At 40.1% G+C, this 20,376-nt stretch overlaps 1 protein-coding gene across 2 annotated transcripts in view; it reads right to left on the reverse strand.

The window, feature by feature from the left end:
- The window catches only part of REV1 (REV1 DNA directed polymerase), a 91,661-nt gene extending 71,572 nt beyond the window's left edge, over window positions 1-20,089 (reverse strand). For both annotated transcript variants that reach the window (XM_040454018.1, XM_040454017.1), the window contains exon 1: window positions 19,908-20,089. The gene's annotated coding sequence lies outside the window, so the exon portion shown is untranslated. The remainder of the gene's footprint in view (window positions 1-19,907) is intronic.
- Window positions 20,090-20,376: the final 287 nt, after the last annotated feature.

Genomic DNA, 20,376 nt, shown 5'->3' on the forward strand with positions numbered 1-20,376 from the left:
GTTTGCTACATACTGGGAGTGGCAATTTATCAGCCCTGTCACTGTTGTAGACAACAGTAATGTAACTCTTCTTTTGTCAGACAAAGATGCTAGATAGTTCAGTAGACAGCTGTAGATTACTTCTCATAGCATAGATAATTATGGCATGTAAGAAATAATTCAGATATGTATAGGAGAGACCACATTAAACTACCTATAGATCAAAGCTAAAACTTTACAATCTAAAAGGAAATGAGCACCAATTAAGGAAATACTAACTAGCCCTACAAAGGAACTTAAGAGGAAAATTTCATGCAGAAGAGCAGGGAGGACAAAAAAACAAAAACAAAAACAAAAACAAAAACAAAACCAGGACACAAAGAAAATTACATAACCCACATCTAAGATGCTGGCAAAGAGCAGTAACAGACCAACCTGGCATGCAGCAAAGCTCCCTGACAACCTAAACTGTAAGGTCAGTAAGAGACAGGAAGGTGACAGGTGAAGGTGACAGACAGGTGACAGGAAGCAAGTAATAAGTAGGCTTATCAGACTTCTGTTCATATGTACACAGCATCAAAGATTGTTCATACTTCACTTACTTCAGTTAGACCCACACTCCTCTCCTTTCTCATACTCAAAACATTGCAGAATGAAAATATGAACATACTATGTATATAAAATAATCAATAATCTTGCATATGATAGAAAGCCAACAAGTTCTTATTTAATAAAGAAAATAAACTTCTATGTAGGAGATAAAGCAAGGTAGAAATAATAATGTCTCTAGTATAATGTACCCCAATGTATCTATATTTAAAACTGTACCTTGTATATTTAATCGTATCTGTTTTTTATTCTTTTTTTTTAAGCTTTTATTTTTAAGTAATCTCCATACTCAACGTGGGGCTCAAACTCATGACCCTGAGATCAAGAGTCACATGCTATACTGACTGAACCAGCCAGGCACCCCTATTTCTCTTATTTTAAAACATCTTTCCAAAGAATCACAGTCAGATTCTGTGTTTAACAGATAGAAATACGATATGCTCCCTCCCCGCAAAATGGTACACAGACCAGATTAGCAAATGATACACACTTTTGATGCTAACAAGAACCATCCAACAGGTGGGATTAAATGTAAGTCATTTAGGGGGTTCTAAACACTACAGTGCTTTCTTTGTAGTGTGAAATCAGGAAACAACATAAAAACCTATTTGTGGAAAGTGGTATGTCATGAAGTCAGGGCTTATGTTTGTGCTAACCAGTATAGAGCTTCAAAAAGAGGCACCTATGCCTCTCAAGACATATTCAGGGGAATAGTTCTCCACTCCAGATGACTGATTTGTTTCTTCAAATAGGACTTCCCCTAGAATGGAGAACAGTTAAGTCAGGACACCACAACTTGACAGAAATAACCCTCAAAAACAACACACATGCTCTGTTCTTATCTTCTCTGTTCCAAGCATCCTTCTGACTTACAACATGTCCTCTTGACTAACCCTGCTCACTAAGAAGAGAATGCCCTTTATCAACAAGTCATCCAATTATCAAGTCACACTTATAAATAAAAATTGGCCTTCTAGATGAAACTCTTGCCGACTACGTTCCCAATCTAGTCCCACGACCTTGAGGAAAGTGATAAATGTTTCTGAAACTGTAATACACAACCTAAAATAACCTATGTAACCTATGGACTTCTCCTTATCCAACAGCATCAACACCGAAGTCAATTGCTGGGTTTTTAAAAACTAGTTAAAAAATGGATAAAGAATGAACTCATGTATGCAAAAGTACCCTTATCCCTAGCATTTAGGGTATGCCCTCAATAAACATTAGCTGCTATTACACTAATCTACTGCACCAAGTCACAAAGTGAAAATCAAATGAGACCACATGTATGGAAACTCTTTGAAGATTATAAAGTACACAATATCATTATTTTAAATGTGCTATCCACGGTGTACAACATAATAGAGCAATATATTTAGTGACACAAGATCTGGGCTTTAATCCCAGTTCCACCACTGCCTATCTGTATGACTTGGGATGAATCCAAGAGCACTGAGCCTCACATCCGTTCACCTATAAAACAAAGTTTGACCAGTAAGTGCTCAGTAGAATCCCTGTGGAACTATGCACTGCATATATGGGATGAATGTGGTAGGGAAGAAACAAAAGTTTGGGGCAAAACAACAATCATGTAAGGTTCCACTCTCTAAAACCACTTTAATTTTGGCAACCCTGCTTTTTAAGTTTTAAATTATCTGAGGTCTGAATAAGAAAAAAGCTCAAATTGAAAAAGACTGAAAACCAAAACTAATGAACTAAAAACTAAGTCTGAAGACTTCTGGCTGTGTTCTGTGTTCCCATATGTGACTACAAAAGAGGGTGGAAATGTTCCACCCCCTGAAAGATTCAAAAGCTAAAACTCACCTATTAGACCTCAAGTAATAAAATTATAAAGACCAACAAAATGAGAGGCTGTCAGTGCAGTCATGCCCAGCCCCCAGTGTCAACACAGACTAACAGCTAGCCAGGTGAGGCACGTTTAAGGCAAATGGGACAGCAGCTATATCTATAATGAGCTCCGGGACCCTGAATGCCTTGCAATGCTAAAGATTTCCTGACTCTTCCATTCTCTTAACAGGGGTATTAAAAAATCCTATGAAGAGTCTCATGAAGGATCTATTTATGAAAAAATATATCAAAATTACTTATTCATACCTTTCTCCTAACTTTATTTCATCTTTTGCTGGAGCACACAGTTCACTCTGGACTTCCAATATGCATTTAAGAAGCTACTCAAATCCTGCTAAAACAAGAAACATACAAAAATTCATTCTGTCTTCTTTACTATGATTACTGGGACTTTGACATCTACCCATGTCACCAAAAAAAATCATTTTCATGCAAAAGTGGTATTTCATCTATTTCATGAAGAATTATTAACATTACAGGGTTCTAAACACATACCAGCAAAATCTCCACAACATATCAAGGAACTGCCCAAATACATATTCATTATTAGTGTTAATCTGTTGGTTATAGGTCTGTAACTCTAAAATACATAGGCTATTAAGTAATGAAACTGACTCTGAGTGGTTTTTACATAGTCTCATTACTCTAGTCATATGTACATGTAAGGGTTTATCTTCATTCAATAGTTATTTAAGAAACAGGTGCAGAATGAATTGGAATATACAAATCAATATGCAATAGATTAATGAATCTGCATATTATAGTAGTATATTAATTCATGAGTATGACACAAATGCAAAGAAAGCAGCCTGTAGCCACCCAGACCATCACTAGGCAAGTCTGAAATAAAACAAGTTTACCCTTGGCTCCCCACCATATCAATACTCAACATCTCTTCTTCAAGGCCTCTTTCTTTAGTCTGCTATCAATTCGCTGCTAACAATTAAGAAATTGGTAATAACTGGTATTCCAGGGACACATGTATTTAAGAAGACTTCTCCATGACCATTAAATGGGGAAAAGCAGTCTTTTTGCCAAAGGAAATGGAAAACTGGATATCCACATGCAACAAAATTAAGATGGACCCTTATCCTATACACATAAAAAGTTAAAATGGATCAAAGACCTGAACAATAAAACTTCAAAAAGAAAACACAGAACAAAAGCTTCATAACATTAAACATGGCAAAATATGACCAAAAATAGCCAACAAAAGGAAAAATAAACTGGGCTATATAAAAATTAAAAACTGTGCAGCAAAGGACACAATCAACTGAGTAAAAGGGTAACCCACACAAGAGAAAATATTTTAAAATCACCTAATCTGATATTTAATATCCTGAATATATAAAGAATTTCTACAATTTAACAATAAAAAGAAACTGATTTTAAAATGGGCAAAGGATTTAGGGGCACCTGGATGATTCGGTCAGTTAAGTGCCCAACTCTTGATATCGGCTCAGGTCATGATCTTGTGGCCATGAGATCGAGCCCTGTGTTGGGCTCTGCACTGTGTGCGGAGCCTGCTTGGGATTCTCTCTTTCCATCTCTCTCTCTGTCCCTCCCCCATTCACTCACACACATGCACACTCTCAAAATAAACATTAAGAAAAAAATAAAAGGGGCAAAGGATTTAAACACACATTTCTCAAAAAAAAAAAAAAAAAATACAATGGCCAAGAAGCATGTGAAAAAATGCTCAGCATCACTATTCATTAAGGAAATGCAAATCGAAACCACAATGTGATACTATCTCATATCTATTAGGAAGGCTACTATTAAAAAACAGAAGCTGGGGCGCCTGGGTGGCTCAGTCGGTTGAGTGTCTGACTTCGGCTCAGGTCATGATCTCGCGGTCTGTGAGTTCGAGCCCCGCATCGGGCTCTGTGCTGACAGCTCAGAGCCTGGAGCCTGTTTCGGATTCTGTGTCTCCCTCTCTCTCTGCCCCTCCCCCGCTCATGCTCTGTCTCTCTCTCTCTCTGTCAAAAATAAACAAACGTTAAAAAAAAAAAACAAAACAGAAGGGGCACCTGGGTGGCTCAGTTGGTTAAGCGCCAGGCTTCGGCTCAGGTCATGATCTCACATTTCGTGGGTTTGAGCTCTGTGCTATAAGCACAGAGCCAGGAGCCTGCTTCGGTTTGTGTGTCTCCCTCTCTCTCTCAAAAATAAACAAACACTAAAAAAAAAATTTTTTTTAAAACCAGAAAGTAAGTGTTGGTGAGGATGTGGAGAAATTGAAACACTCGTACACTGCTGGTCTGTTGGTGAGAATATACAATGGTGTAGCTATTATGGAAAACAATATGGTGGGTTCCTCAAAAAATTAAAAATAGGATTACTCTAGGATCCAGCATTTCCATTTCTGGGTATATACCCAAAAGAATTGAAAGCACAGCCCCAAAGAGTTATTTATACACCCATGTTCATAGCAGCATTATTCACCACAGCCAAAAGGTGAAAGCAACCCAAATGTCCACTGATAGATGAACGAATAAACAAAACGTTGTATATACACACAGTGGAATATAATTCAGACTTAAAAAGGAAGAGAATTCTTACAAACACTGCAACATGGATGAACCTTGAGGACACTATGCTAAGTGACATAAGCCAGTAATAAAAAGAGAAACACTGTATGATTCCATTTTTATGAGGTATCTATAGTCAAAATCATAAAGAAAGAAAGTAAAACGGGAGTTGCCAGGGGCTTGGGGGAATGGGAATAGAGAGCTACAGTTTAATGGTACAGAGTTTCAGCTATAAACCAAAAAGCATTTTGGATAGTGGTGATGATTACACAACATGAACGTGCTTAGTGCTACTGAACTGTCCACATAAAAATGGTTAAAATGGTAAATTTTACACATGATTTTCCCACAATCAAAAATTTTTTAAATGAAATTTCTAAGAATAAGCAAAGAAAAAAAAAAAGGACTTCTGACATTGGAAACATTCCATAGGCAGCTGGGATTACAGAGACCGGCAAGCTAACAGGGAAGAGGGCAGTACAACACTGGGAGAGAGGCTACTTCTCCAAGAAATCTATATAGCAGTATCTGGAACTTTTTCCTCAGAGAGGGCACTGGGAAGGCATTTGTAGAACAAATTTACTAGGACCAAGTACTGTCCTTAACTAAGGACAATGAGTAACTAAGTAAATGAAGTGCTAGCACGCAGTCACTAACACGACTTGACAATGCCTGCTTCAGTGTGCTCTTATTTGTCTTTAAATGGTAAAAGCTTTAATACCAGATAAACAGCTATTTACATAATACTTAAACAGAAAAATACAGCTGTTTTGAGGTTTTGGTTTGACTCAACCAGAGACCATCACTGTCTATAGCTCTCAGCCTGCTCAAGTTACAAGGGCAAAAGAGATTCTTGAATTTCATAAACCAAGGAAGTAGAATCTTCTCGACCTGTCCAACACACTAGCCATGTTTTTGACTTCGAAAAAACTCATCAAGCTATTAAAAACAAAAATCAGACACCTGGGTGACAGACATTGTACCCTTGTGATAATTTCCAAGAAGCACAACTAATGGCTCTAGTCTTTACCATATACTCACTTGTAGGGATTCAAAACCAAACTGACAGTTTAATGTCCTAAGAACACTGTGTGTATAAATTATCTCTTTGAAAATATATAAAAATAAAATGTCAAGATAGTTCAACCAGGTATTACTCCTAACCTAACAGGACCCTTTTAAAAAACTTTTTAACCTGGCTCCCTCACCTTCATTATACAGACATTTTCCTATTACCAATTGTTTTCTGCTACAATAAAACAATTCCTGTTCTATAAGACATACGATCTTTTTTTAAAGTATTTTTTTCTTTTTAAAAAATGTTTGTTGGGGCGCCTGGGCGGCTCAGTTGGTTAAATGTCTGACTTCAGCTCAGGTCATGATCTCACAGCTCGTGGGTTCAGGCCCTGCATTGGGCTCTGCGCTGACAGCTCAGAGCCTGGAGCCTGCTTCAGATTCTGTGTCTTCCTTTCTCTCTGCCCCTCCCCCACTCACACTCCCTCTCTCCCTCAAGAATAAACATTAAAAAAATTTCTAAAAATAAAAATGTTTATTTTTGAAAGCATACACAAGCATGAGTGGGGGAGGGGCAGGGAGAAAGGGGGAGAGAGATCCCAAGCAGGCCCCAAGCTGTCAGCACAGAGCCCAATGTGGGGCTCAATCTCATGAACCATAGTATCATGACCTGAGCTAAAATCAAAAGTTAGACACTTAAATGAATGAGCCAACCAGGTGCCCCAGGAGATACCATTTGATAAACACCAAAAAAATACAGAAATCAAAGAACTTTAATCCATCAAATAAAAGTGGCTACAACATACAATGGCACTATCTAAACAACAAATTATAGACTTGGGTACATAAACTTTTTCCAGAAGTGAGTCTGATCTTTCCACCTTTTCTTGAGAAATTTGCTATTATTCATCCAAGTCATGATTTGTGTTTATACACTGCTTTGTTACATTGCCAGTATTTGGTCTTGCTAGGTGTCCCTTTTCAAAAAGTTTTCTGTGCTCTCATGATAAAAGAACTACATGTTTACTGCAGAAAACTGAGAAAATAAAGGGAAGAGAAAATTATATTCTCATCTTTTTAAAAATTCACTCAACTGGTATCTTCTATTTCCTTCCTTTATTAAAATTTTTAACATTTAACTTTAAATTCTTTAAATTTAAACATACCACTAGTAATATTTTACAATTCCATAGTATTTATATTTTTTCCAAAGGGACCTTTACATTTACTATTTATCTTCACAACAATCTGGAGTAGGTAGGCCAAATACTAATTATTCTGTGCACAGTTGCCTCCTAGTGTAGAAAGACTAAAGGCTGCATTGCTGGTTTGTGATGGAAATCACACTTGTACAAAACTGTCATCCAACCTTCAAGGGGAAAATGAACAATACTACCAATACAATAAGCTTCTGAAGAGAACACTCATACTGGAAAAAAAACCACTCATAATGAACTGAACCAGACAAATACAATTCAACAAAATAGATGCTTCGAATCCAGTACCTGTCTGGGTCAGATACAGTAGCTCCCAGACATGTATGGTACACATGTAAAGGACAAAGGAGGAAAATAGGTCCTACAACAAACAGATTCCATCTAGACTGCAAATGTAAGTAGCCCATATTCATAAGTAGAGATTCAGATATAGTATCAACTTTGTTAACTGGTTCTCTGATCTAGGTCACAAGCAGTCAGATGCTAGTTCATTTGTGGATAGTTGAACCTAACGTAGTCTCTTGTAGTTTTTAAAAGGTACATGATTTTAAACGTCTATTCATTTAAGAAAAAAAGCTTTCAAAATGAAAGTATTTATATTATGCAACTGTCTATATATCTAGAAACAAGATGTGCCTATCCGCAGAAGTGGCTATCTAGTAAAGAATTAACCTTACTCAAAAAGAGGTCTAGCCTTTAACCTTGGTTCCTGGGAGGTAATCTCTAAGCCACTGGAATGTCCTGTATGATCAATGTCTTTGTTTAGTAGCCAACCACGAGCCACTTCAAATAGTCTAACAAAGTGATTTATGATGGATACTTTGGGTCATGCATTATTAACTTTCAGAGACAGGAGACTAAAGATCAGCCACATGGGTAGCCAAACATATCTGTATGACCAAACTCCAATAAAAACTCTGGACATTAAGGCTTGGGTAAACTTCCTTGGTTGGCAGTATTTTGTGTGTACTGCCACTCACTGTTGCCAGAAGTTAGTGCTGTCCTTACGGCTTCAGTGAGAGAGGGCAACTGGAAGTTCCACCTGTGTGCCCCAAGTGCCTTCTCCCTCAGCTAGTTTTGATCTACATCTTTTACTGAGTAAATCATAACCATGAGTACAACAGCTTTCAAGAGTTCTAGTGAATTATTGAACCTGAGGGTGATCTTGGGGCTCTGCAAAATTGCGGTTGGTAACAGAAAGGAGAGTGGTCTTGAAACTCCTAAAGTTTGGAGTGTCAGAATGATGTTCAGTAGTCATTCTTTCATCCTTTCTTTTAGTAATAGAACACTTCTCCCATTCCCCTAAGTGGGAAGCAGAGTTACCAATTGAGACTACATTTCCTAGGCTCCTTTAAAATCAGGAGTGGCCATGTGACTAAGTTCTGGCCAGTGAGATACAAGCAGAATAATATATATAAAAAAATATGTGCCATCTTCTCAAAGGAAAGTATTTACTCTTTTTCTGGTGTGCCCCTATGAAGTAATCTGGCTTCAATGTGAAATGAGAACAATACTTAAGGGGATTGCTAAGCAAACAGAAGGAACCTGGGACCATGAATAACCTTTAAAAAAAAAAAAAAAGGCAGTCCCTCACCCACTACAGACTGCCCACCTACTATTACAGGAAAGAGAAAAACTTCATTAGTGTTGTGTTTGTATCATTGTGTTTGTAAGTTTCTGTTACAGCAGCTAAGCCTGTACCCTAATGTAAATACATTTTAACATTTTCATACTATGATTGAGAGTCAATATTTTAATAGACGACAGAGATAAAAAGAGAAAAACAAGATATATAAGAAAAATATTTGGATATATTAAAACTGAAAATGCATAACAAATATTTGTAACATCCCACTCTGAGACTGATCTTATTAAAAGGAAAGTTTCTATCCCACAGAATTCAATATAACAAAGAATTTTCTCTTATCCTCTTTGTTATAACAACAAAAATACAAAAAGATGAATGATTTAACAAAATCAGTCATTTGAACACAAGTTGAAGGAGGTGTTCTAGAAGAATTACTAATAATTTTCCTCCCTGTAATTACAGATTTCCACAGAAAAGAAAGAAATGAAGACTGATATTTTAATAAAGCACAAAGAACTGCCTTCTCTGACTTTCCAGAGTGCAGCAAAATTAACTGGTTTGTAAACACCTTCCCTCAATTTTTCTGACTTTCTGAACTCCAAATCATGTGGCCCAATTGCTTATTAAACAACTCCACTAGGATGTCTCACATGCACTTCAAGGTCAGCATGTCCAAAAGTCAGCCTCAAGCTACAAAGTAAAACAAAAGGAAGTTCTGGAGATAACATGACTTAAAAAAAAAAAATTTTTTTTTTTTTAAACATTTATTCACTTCTGAGACAGAGAAAGACAGAGCATGAGCAGGGGAGGAGCAGAGACGGAGACACAGAATCCGAAGCAGGCTCCAGGCTCCGGGCTGTCAGCACAGAGCCTGACACAGGGCCCAAACTCACTGACCACAAGGTCATAACCTGAGCTGAAGTCGGACACTCAACCGACTGACCTACCAGCACTGCTGGAGATGACAGAATTTTAAAAAAGTCTAGAAGAAGGAATAAAAAGCCAGTGATCTTCCTTCTTCTCTAAGGAGAAGTGGTATATTCTCACAAGGAAGCCAATTAATTATCCACAGAAAAGTTCAAGGTTGCAGTAAATCAAAGGCCAGAGTAGAAGCTCAGTAACAGGGACAGAACATAACCTCTCCAGATATGGAGGAGATAATATCAAAGAAATAGGGACTACATCTTCAGTATTTCTCATACTTCAGCATGGAGCAGAATATTTTGAAGGCCCAGTTAACACAAACTGCTGGGCCCCCACTCCAAAGTTTCTCATTCAGTAGGTCTGAAGTGGGGCCAGGAATCTCCATTTCTAAAAAGTTCCCAGGTAATGCGGATGTGGCTGGTCTGAGGCACACAAGAGGAGAAACACTGATTCTGCCTGCAGTGTATCTAGAGCGGTAATTGCAAAGAGAGACAACTAGAGGACAAGTTCAAATGAGACAATATACCAAGTAGAAAGTTGGTATAATGTACACTAAATAGAAAGAGTATCACAGTCCGAGGACTAAATCAGTAAACTCACCAGATCAAGGTTTTTAGATTACAGGTAACAAGATCTCTCCTGTCCTGTTCCTTGCACTCCTCCTCTCCCCAAATTCCAGGTCTAATCTAACAGTTTACTCTACATTCATTGAACATTTACTATAGCTTACAGTTTTCAAGGTAAATAAATAAAGTATAAACCGCAATCCAACATTATCTATTAGAGAAAAAAGACTTGTGTAAAACTACAATACAGGAGCGCACATTAGAGGGAATGTCAAGAAGGAATAAACGCACAGAGAAAACAGCAATAAATCTCATGATGGAGAATACATCCAAGAAGGCTTTACTGAAGAGGTAGATATGCACTGAGAACAGTGAGTAGGATTTTAATGGGCAGAAGAGGGTGAGAGGGTATTTCAGGAAGAAGGAAATTCATGAGCAAAAACACAAAAGAAAAAAGATGTTTACGGCAACATTCTGGATTGACATATGGGTAGAGGTAGTGATAACTTATAAGGTAGTTGAAGAAATATAACAGAAGGCTTTAAATATCATACTAACAAGTTTGAACCTTACTTTGTAAAAGTTAGGAAAGAAAGAGCAAATTTGTGTATGTAAATGCTGGAGGATAGGAATGACTGCACACAGACAGGGAGAGGTTCTCCCTCCTGAGCCTAATCTACACCAAGATCTATAAACCTGGCTTTGCAAAAGTCCTCATCTTGTGTCTTCTATCCCTAAATGTATTAGATGTCCAAACTCAGAAGATATGCCAGCATACAATAATGACATACAACTAAAAACAAATTCCTCTGAATAAGTGTAATTCAAAATTGTGGTCAAACTCACTCTTTTCCAGATCTGCTAGTTTCATCTGTTACAAATCTCTTTTCCCACAAATCCTTCTATTAAATGTAACTGTGAGTGAAAATAAAATAAAGGGAGTAGAATGTTTAAGAAATCACCCCTTCTGTACTTTCTGGCCTCTTTTCCTTTGCTTCATGCCAAGAATTCCCAATCATATATAAAAAACAACAAAACCCACTAATTTTTAAGATAATACGACATTTCAAATAGTAGATGCTGCATTCCTCAGAAAACACTAGAATTATTATTCAATTAAACAGTTTATTTATAACACTCCCTACTTTAAGACTATTTCTGAACATTCAGTAAGTTCCAAGAGAATGTAATATAACCTTTTTTCCCCTTAAGTTTATTTGTTTTGAGAGAATGTACACGCACAGGGGAGGGGCAGAGAGAAAGAGAGAGAGAGAAAGAGAGAGAGAAGAGACAGGGAGAGGGAGAATCCCAAGCAGGCTTTACACTGTCTGCCCAGAGCCTGACGTGGGGCTTGATCTCACAAACCATGAGATCATGACCTGAGCCTAAATTGAGTTGGACACTTAAGCTACTGAGCCACCCAGGTGTCCAAGTATGTAATATAATCTTTATTTTTTTTTTTTAATTTTTTTTCAACGTTTATTTATTTTTGGGACAGAGAGAGACATAGCATGAACGGGGGAGGGGCAGAGAGAGAGGGAGGCACAGAATCGGAAACAGGCTCCAGGCTCTGAGCCATCAGCCCAGAGCCCGACGCGGGGCTCAAACTCACGGACCGCGAGATCGTGACCTGGCTGAAGTCGGACGCTTAACCGACTGCGCCACCCAGGTGCCCCTGTAATATAATCTTTAAATGACAATCAGAAATAAGATTTTCTACTGGGCATAAACAATATGCAAAAGAATATTATCAATCTTCAACACTCTACCTGAACAGCTAGTAACTTCTACTCAAGAGCTAAAATTCAAAATGGCAACTGTTACTAAAACACTTTATGACACTAACAACCAATGGATACATTAGCAACACCTCCACCTAACAAAAATCTCACCTCATAGGTTTAGATTTTCTCTGACTTAACACTAATAACAACCTAAGTCTAAAATTACAAATTCAAAAATACCAAAAATAATTATTTTCACAGCCAAAATTGCTGAGCTTATAAATACCAAAAAGCATGTAGTTTATAAACTTACCTACAATTTAGGTTAGTATGAGACTCAAAAGAACATTGAGCCAGGTTTTAAATACAATTATATTGATAAAAGAATGTTTTAATTTTCAATAGAGAGCAATCTTTCAGGGATCCTGGGTGGTTCAGTCAGTTAAGCATCCAACTCACGTCGTGATCTCGTGGTCGTGATCTCGTGGTTGGTGAGTTTGAACCCTGGAGCCTACATCCTGCTTCGGATTCTGGGGTCTCCCTGTCTCTCTGCCCCTCCCCGGCTCACACTCTGGCGCGCTCTCTCTCTCTCTCTCTCTCAAAAATAAACATTTAAAAAATTTTTTTTAAAAGAAAGCAATCTTTCTACATATGTAAATATATTCAAATGTAACCTGTTACAATTTTTTAGTAATGGAGATCACTGGGCTACTGGCTACTACTACAGAGATATGTTCTAGTTTCAATGGTCACAAATTAGACAAATGTCTGTTCTCACTTCTTCAGCTATTATTGTATAATACAAATTCTGGCTGCCTTTGTCCCTGATTCATAGGACGGAGACTCTAAATCCTTGGAATTTCGCAACTGATAGAGAGAAGTGTCTTTGTTTTCCTTGTTGGGCCCCTAGGACATCTTTTATTATGAACATATAACTCCCAGTGGGCCTCTAGTTTCAGGAATAGGGTTGGCCATACTTGAAAGGCCAGTCAAGTGATTAAAGGATTGGGGTTTTGAGGCATATGATATCAGCCTAACATCCTAGAAGAGGAGGGGGCTGGAGACTGATTTACCGTATGGCCAATTCAATCAATCATGCCTATGTAATAAAACTCCAATAAAAACTCTGGACATGGAGGCTTGGTTGAGTCTCCCTGGTTGGTAATCACATGTCAATGTGGCAAGAGGATAACATGTCCTGAAGAAATGGAAGCTTCATATCTGGGACCCTTGTAGACCTCTCTCTAGGTTGTGTCTTCATTTGTCTTGCCTTGATTTGTATCCTTAATAATAAAACTGTAATTTTAAGTACAGCACTTTCCTAAGTTCTGAGTCATTCCAGCAAATTATCAAATTTGAAGGGGTAGCAGGAACTCCCAAATTTGTAGCCAGTTGGTCACAAATACAAGTGGCCTGGAAGCCCTGGAGCTTGCAAATGGTATTTGAAGTGAGGAAAATCCAATGGACAATGCCCTTAACCTGTGATGTCTACCCTAACTCTGGTGGTTAGTGCCAGAATCACACAGCTATACAACAGGACATACCATCTCACTTCTCTCTTTTAGGAACTGAATGAGAAAAAGCCAAGTGAAAGCACTTTTTAAGGCATAAAGCATTACAAAAAATAAAGGACATTTTTGGTTATGCTCTTAAACATACTAAAGAACAAACTGTTAGGGGAGCCTGACTGGTTCAGTCAGTTGAGTATCCTGACTCTTGATCTCAGCTTGGGTCTTGCTCTCAGGGTTGGGAGTTCAAGCCCCACATTGGTCTTCATGCTGTTTGTAAGGCCTACTTAAGAAGAAGAAACCGTTAAAAAAATTTTTTTTAAATTCAGGATTGTCCAATTTAATTTTTCTTAATACTTAAATAGAACTTATTATAAGAAAAAATTCAGAACTCTGATGAAAAGCATTTAAAAGAGAATCATAATTTCAAACACATAATTAAGACTAATGCCTAAATGATAAAAATGTATTAAGTCCGTTTTTAGTAATCTCTAGTGTAGAAATGATGGGAGTTTAGAAAATGTAAGATTCAAGCTATTATTTTCTGACTAAATCTCCAAAAGCTCATTTTAGCCTTGGTTATGATCAGGAATGACTGAAGCCAATAAGCAACATTTTGGTTACTCAGACACTGGATTCAAGTAAAAATTATTCACATCACAATCAATTTTATTGCCTACCTCTAACCTTTCATTCAAGCATAAAGCCACGAGACCAGAATGGTCTTTAAAATATTACTCGGGGCACCTGGGTGGCGCAGTCGGTTAAACGTCCGACTTCAGCCAGGTCACGATCTCGCGGTCCGTGAGTTTGAGCCCCGCGTCAGGCTCTGGGCTGATGGCTCAGAGCCTGGAGCCTGTTTCCCATTCTGTGTCTCCCTCTCTCTCTGCCCCTCCCCCGTTCATGCTCTGTCTCTCTCTGTCCCAAAATAAATAAAAAACGTTGAAAATTAAAAAAAAAAAAACCAAAAAAACAAAGATGGTGAAAATTTGCTCCATAATCAGCAGAAACAGATCTTTAATTTTTATTAAGTATTTACTTGCTACCTGAAATTTTAGCCTTAAGCAAATTTAAAGGTACAATGTTTTCTTAAATCTGATGCCTCGCATCTATCAGGCAAAACTTTTTCAAACTATTTACATAGGTGACCTTCCATGACGGACATGCTTTGACTTATTTGTGACTCTGTAATAAGATGAGAAAAAAAATAATTTTGCCTATCATCAACCTATTAAAACGTTTCTCACTTACAGAACATTTAGGCATTTAAGTATAATAGTTAAATCAAAAACAAAAAACAAAACTTAGCCACAAACAATGAAACTACTTGCAGTTACAGGAACACCACACAGAAATAACATGGTAAAATATGATGGCAAGTTTCCAAGTAGAAACCATGAGGTTTTTTTGGTGTTGTTTTTAGTTTGAGAGAGAGAGAGTAAGCACAGGTGGGAACCTTAAGCAGGCTCTATGCCCAGCACAAAACCTGATGCAGCACTTGATCCCGTGACCCTGGAATCATGACCTGAGCTGAATTAAAGAGTCAGACACTCAACTGACTGAGCCACCCAGGCACCCCCAGAAACCATATTTTTATGTGCCTCAGAGAAAAGTAGTTATGACCTTGAGTTATGGACTCAGGTAGTAGACTGAAATCCTGGCTCCTTTCATAACTGTGTGACTGGCCCAAGGAACATTATCTAAATCTGTTTCTTTATAACTGTGCTACCTCAGAGCACACCGAATGAGGCAATGCACTCAGCAAAGAGCCTGACACATAGTAAGTGTTCAATAAGTTAGCAATTATTATTAAATTTTGGAACAAATGTTACACAGAGAAGCAGTATTTTGAATTTTTTTCCTAAGTTTAAGGCCCACTAATAGGATCCTATTTGTTAAAGTTAGAGTAAGAAAGAAGTATGTTCCTACAAAGAAGCACCTTAATAAAGATACGTGGACTGAGTAAAAATAACTGGTATCAAGCGAGTGCAGTTACTACAGGCAGAATCTTAGTTTCTAAAAACTCAAGTTGCATTAGCTCAAATCATCTATTTGTTAATTCTTTCCTCTCCATTTCTGTAAAATATTAAAGGAAAAACAAAATCTCATTATGAAACGATGAACAGAAAGGGGAAAAAAAGATAAGAAGTAGAGTTGGGTCACTATAAGCTCTTGTCAAGAGCCAAACACAATGGGGGAGGGGAGGATCCGTAACAAAAAATGACAGAAATTGAATGCCAAAGATGATAAACACCTCTCCTTCCCAAATACTACAGGACTCATCCTTCAACTTGATCTTCCAGGATCTTCCGTCTTGGGCCTCCAGCAAGTCCTTTCATCACCACAGTCCCATCTCCAGCAGAACTTCAAAAGGAAATATGTAAAAGCTACTCTGGTGGGCAGCTGCTGAGATAATCTCTCCTAGCATCTTCCACAGATCACAGAATGAAAAAGCTGACTTACACATTACGACCAATACTGGTCACCATCCTCAGCAGTTTATTTTTTAATCCATTCTAGACATTCACAAGATGTATTTATTTTAAAAATAAGTTTACAGGGGCACTTTGGTTGGCTCAGTCAGTTACACGTCCAACTCCTGGTTTCAGCTAAGGTCATGATCTCAATTTCATAAGTTCGAGCCCCATGTCAGGCTCTGTGGATTCTTCTTTCTCCCTCTCTCTTCCCTCTCTTACTCATGCTGTCTCTCTCAAATAAATAAACTTAAAAAATAAAAAAAAAATAAAAAGGAGTTCCATTAATACAACTTTGGTAGCCAAAAATACCAGCAAAAGTCATAAATATAAAATTAAATGATTGCACGTGTCTCATGCAAAAACAAAATGCTGAGTGAATGTTCCAAGCTAACATCAAATACTGTTCCTATAAACTATAAAATAACCTTGTTCTAAGTACTTGACATATATTAACTCAATTATTACTCAGCATAATCCTATAAGATATATACAGTCTCCATCTCACAGATGAGCAAACTGAGGCATCAAAGGATATTAACTTGCCCAAGACTACAGAATCAGTAAATGATAGGAGACAACATTCTGACCCAAGCTGTCTGACTCCAGAGCCATGTTTAAATTAAGTATACCATTCATTCATTTAACAAGTTCTTTTGAGCACCTACTATGTGCCAGGCACATTTCTGAGCACTGGGAACAGAGCTGTGAGAACAGTAAGACAAGGTCCCTGCCCTCTAGTGGGGGAGAGGCATTGGAGCAAACTGATAAATAAGTCAACAGTGTGACTTTCACCAAACAATAAATGCTATGAAGAAAAAGCAAAGTGAAAGAATCAAAAAGTGGAAGAAAGATCGGGGCTGGCTTGTATTTTAGGGATCAGGGAAGGCCTCTCTGAGGTAATGACATTTGACGAGCAAACAGAAGATGTAAAGGCAAGATAACCACCAGAAGCAAGGCGTGGCCCAACTAAGAGAACACCCAGTTTAACACTAGTAAGGTAGTAACAGTTTGGTTAGTTCAAAAAATGACGAAAGGACCAGGGAACTGGGGCACGGTGATGAAGAGTCAAGTCGTGGCAGCTGACAAGTCATGTAATGCCCTAAGGGTAAACAGGAAGCTTTCTCAGAGGATTTTGAGCCTAAGGATGACAATAGGATTTATGTCTTTAAAAAGACCATGGATTCTTATGCGGGGATCAGTCAGGAAGAAAAACAAAACAGGGATACCAGGGAGGGCACTGTTAAAACAGTCTAAGGAAGAAATGAACTCATAGTGGATTTAGTACTGTTTGTAAGTAGATGAGACACTAAAGGAAGAGCACACAACCCCAATCATTCCCAAAAAGGACTGTTTAAAATACGAGGGGCACCTGAGTGGCTAAGTGGGTTAAGGTTCCGACTTCGGCTCAGGTCATGATCTCGTGTTGCGGTTCGTGGGTATGAGCCCCATGTTGGACTCTATACTGACAGCTCAGAGCCTGGAGTCTGCTTTGGGTTCTCTCTCTCTCTCTCTCTCTCTCTCTCTCTCTCTCTCTCTCTGTCCCTCCTCCACTCACACTGTCTCTCTCTCAAAATAAACACCTACTTATAAAGAAATAAATAATAAATAAAATATGCTTCCTCCCTTCATCCTTCATTCCTAACAACTTAGAAGATTCCTTTTTAATATCCAAGTTAATGCTTCAGTTGGTGCTATATATAAAAGAAAAAAAGGTTAATACATATTTCCTTCAATTAGAAGTACTGTTTAATGTAGTCTATTATGGATAATATGCCACATACACTTGTACATTCTTGAGAAGCAGAAAGAGATTTACTACTCTTTAGCTAAGGGTTGGTTCATTTATTCAGAGACAAGAAGTACCTATCCCCTCCTCTGATCAGTTCTCCTCTCATGCTTTGTTTCCAGCATTTCCTGGCTCATTCTAGATGGTGAATTGCAATAAAGAAGTATACCAAACCAAGCAAGTATGTATGTATTTACTGAGCAGCACTGTATACCAGGTACTCACTAGATGCCTTACATTAAAAGACTCATTTAATCCTCAGCTACCTACGGTAAGAAATAACATGAGGAAATTCTATACGAGGGGAAAAAATCAGATAAGAGTAACTTAAACTGTCCAAAGTCACAGAGCTAATAAGCCAGAATTTAAATCTACATCTAACTCTAAAGTTCTTATCTTTCCACCACAACAACTGCCAAAGAAAGGACTATCAGATGTATCATATGTAGTCTTCCCAATTTATTATTAATGACTAGTTTGTTGCTGGTGAGGACAGGGTTTCTCTCTCTCATGGAGAACTGAGTTTTGAAGTTGGGGTGGGGAAGATGGAGTCGTCCCACTTATTCAAATATTATTTTGAAAAATTATTTTCCACTTGAGGTATCATAAACATTAACCCTAAAAGAGTGATTCCTACGTTTTGGGGGGGCGGGGAAATCTTAAGATATGTATTGTTTACAATAAAATGTGAGTAAAATTCTGACAAAAGACGAGTTTGGTACAGACTGAAAGAGAAAAAGAGAATATGGATAAAAAGATAATCACAACACATGTAGAATCTGAGTGGCAAATAAACAGCCTAAGAATTGAATGGCGATCTTCCTAGACCTGAAAAAAATTCCTGGAAATGGAACTTTAGGTGAACCTCCCAGAGTCCACCACAGGAAACAGGGAGGGAACTACTTGCTAGCAGCACTTGCACCGGCTAAGACAAGGCTATGTGGGAAAGGAGAGATGGGAAGTCTGGAAAGCAGGTCGACCGTACCCCCACCGGATGGACTGCGGTGTACTGCTCCACAGCAAGAACCAAGGCTGTGGTGTGCCCAACCCTAAAAAAGAAACGGCTAATTCCCCAAGACTAAAGTGGAGAGGCCACAGAGACCAGGCAGACACACGGAATGGAGAACTGTTACATAAAAGTCCTTAGAAGTTAGTTACAGGTCCTTTTATGGGATGTGGTAGTCTACATTATTTTCACCTAAATGATACCATTTCTACTCTATACGTGACCTAAGAAGGCGTGAGAAACAGAAACAGTAAACTTCCACCATCCGCAAGTATTTTGTTTTAAACAAGGAGTGGTATATTAAGGTATTTCCTCACAGAGTGTTTAGGTAGGAAGAGCAGTTAAATATATAAGGAAAAGCCCTTTCGGTCCACACAGGGACTTAATCATTTTAATAGTGAGTGGAAGTGTGAAAAAGGGCACTTGTTAAGGACAGTTGGGGAAAGGTGCTCTGCGTATTAAGGAAACAGGGAACAAGGAAAACTAAGTGAATAAAAATTGTCTTCAGACAGTCCAACACCGATTTCGGGCCCCAATGCGGGGGAGGGGTATCTGATACAGGGGTGACGGGAGATGGGGGAGGGGATGGCCTGCGGCGGGGAACACAAGCGTCCGGCCCCAGCAGACATCCTGCGATGCCTTAACAGCCGACGACCAAACGCGCGCATGAATGAATGGCGCGGGGATGAATGGCCGGCCCAGGCGCCGACGCAGGAAGGAGTTTGCCGCGCGGTGTGAGCGGGGCCGGGGTTGGCGTCCGTCGGCGGGACGCAGGGAGAACCGAGGAAAGGGCCGCCGTGCGAGACTCTGGCGCGGCGCGTCTGTGGGGCGGCCGTTTGCGGGAGGGAGGGTCGGCGGCCGCCGGCCGGCCGCGCCATGGCGGAGGGGGAAGGGGAGGTCACGCGTTACATAACCCGGCAGCTGCCGCGCTTGGGGACGCCGCGGGCCGCCCAGGCCGCGACAGGACGGCCTGCGGTGCCCGGGCTGGCGCGCCCTCCCCGGCCCCGCCTCAGGCTGTCCGCGTTCGGGCGGGTCTGCGGCGCCTCCGGGCGACGCGTGTCCGGTCCCACCCCTCCCCCACCCCCGCCGCCGGCCCGGGGGTCGCTCACCTTCCGCGTTGCCCCGGACCACCATGCCCGGGCACCGCTGCCTGCTCGGCCTCGAGGGCTCCGGTGCCCCTACCGCCGCCGCACAGTACCCTTGCAGGGGGCCGGGGGGGGAGGGTCGCGGGAAGGAGTCACACCGCCGCGCCGCGGCCCACGCTCGCCCCACGCTCACGGCGGCCGGCCCTGCGCGCGCTCCGCGGCTGCTCCCGCCCCTCCCCGACTCCCGCGGGCGCGCGCGCCGCAACTCCGCCCCGCCCCTCCCCCTCCACTGCTTGCGCGCTCCCTGGCTCCGCCCCCTCCGCTCTCCTCCTGCGCTGGCCTGCGGGGCGCGCTAGGCTGGCGAGCGACTGTCCCCGCCCCGGCTCGCATTCATCCCTGAGCGGCGCACGCGCCTGGCCCGCGCCCTGTCCCGGGCGACCCGGAACCGCGGGCGCAGCGCCTCGGAGCTCCGCGGTTGCCTGCCTGGCCACGC

The sequence above is a fragment of the Herpailurus yagouaroundi genome, unplaced genomic scaffold (assembly GCF_014898765.1).
Source record: "Herpailurus yagouaroundi ecotype Mexico unplaced genomic scaffold, PumYag 210, whole genome shotgun sequence".
Taxonomy (NCBI): domain Eukaryota; kingdom Metazoa; phylum Chordata; class Mammalia; order Carnivora; family Felidae; genus Herpailurus; species Herpailurus yagouaroundi.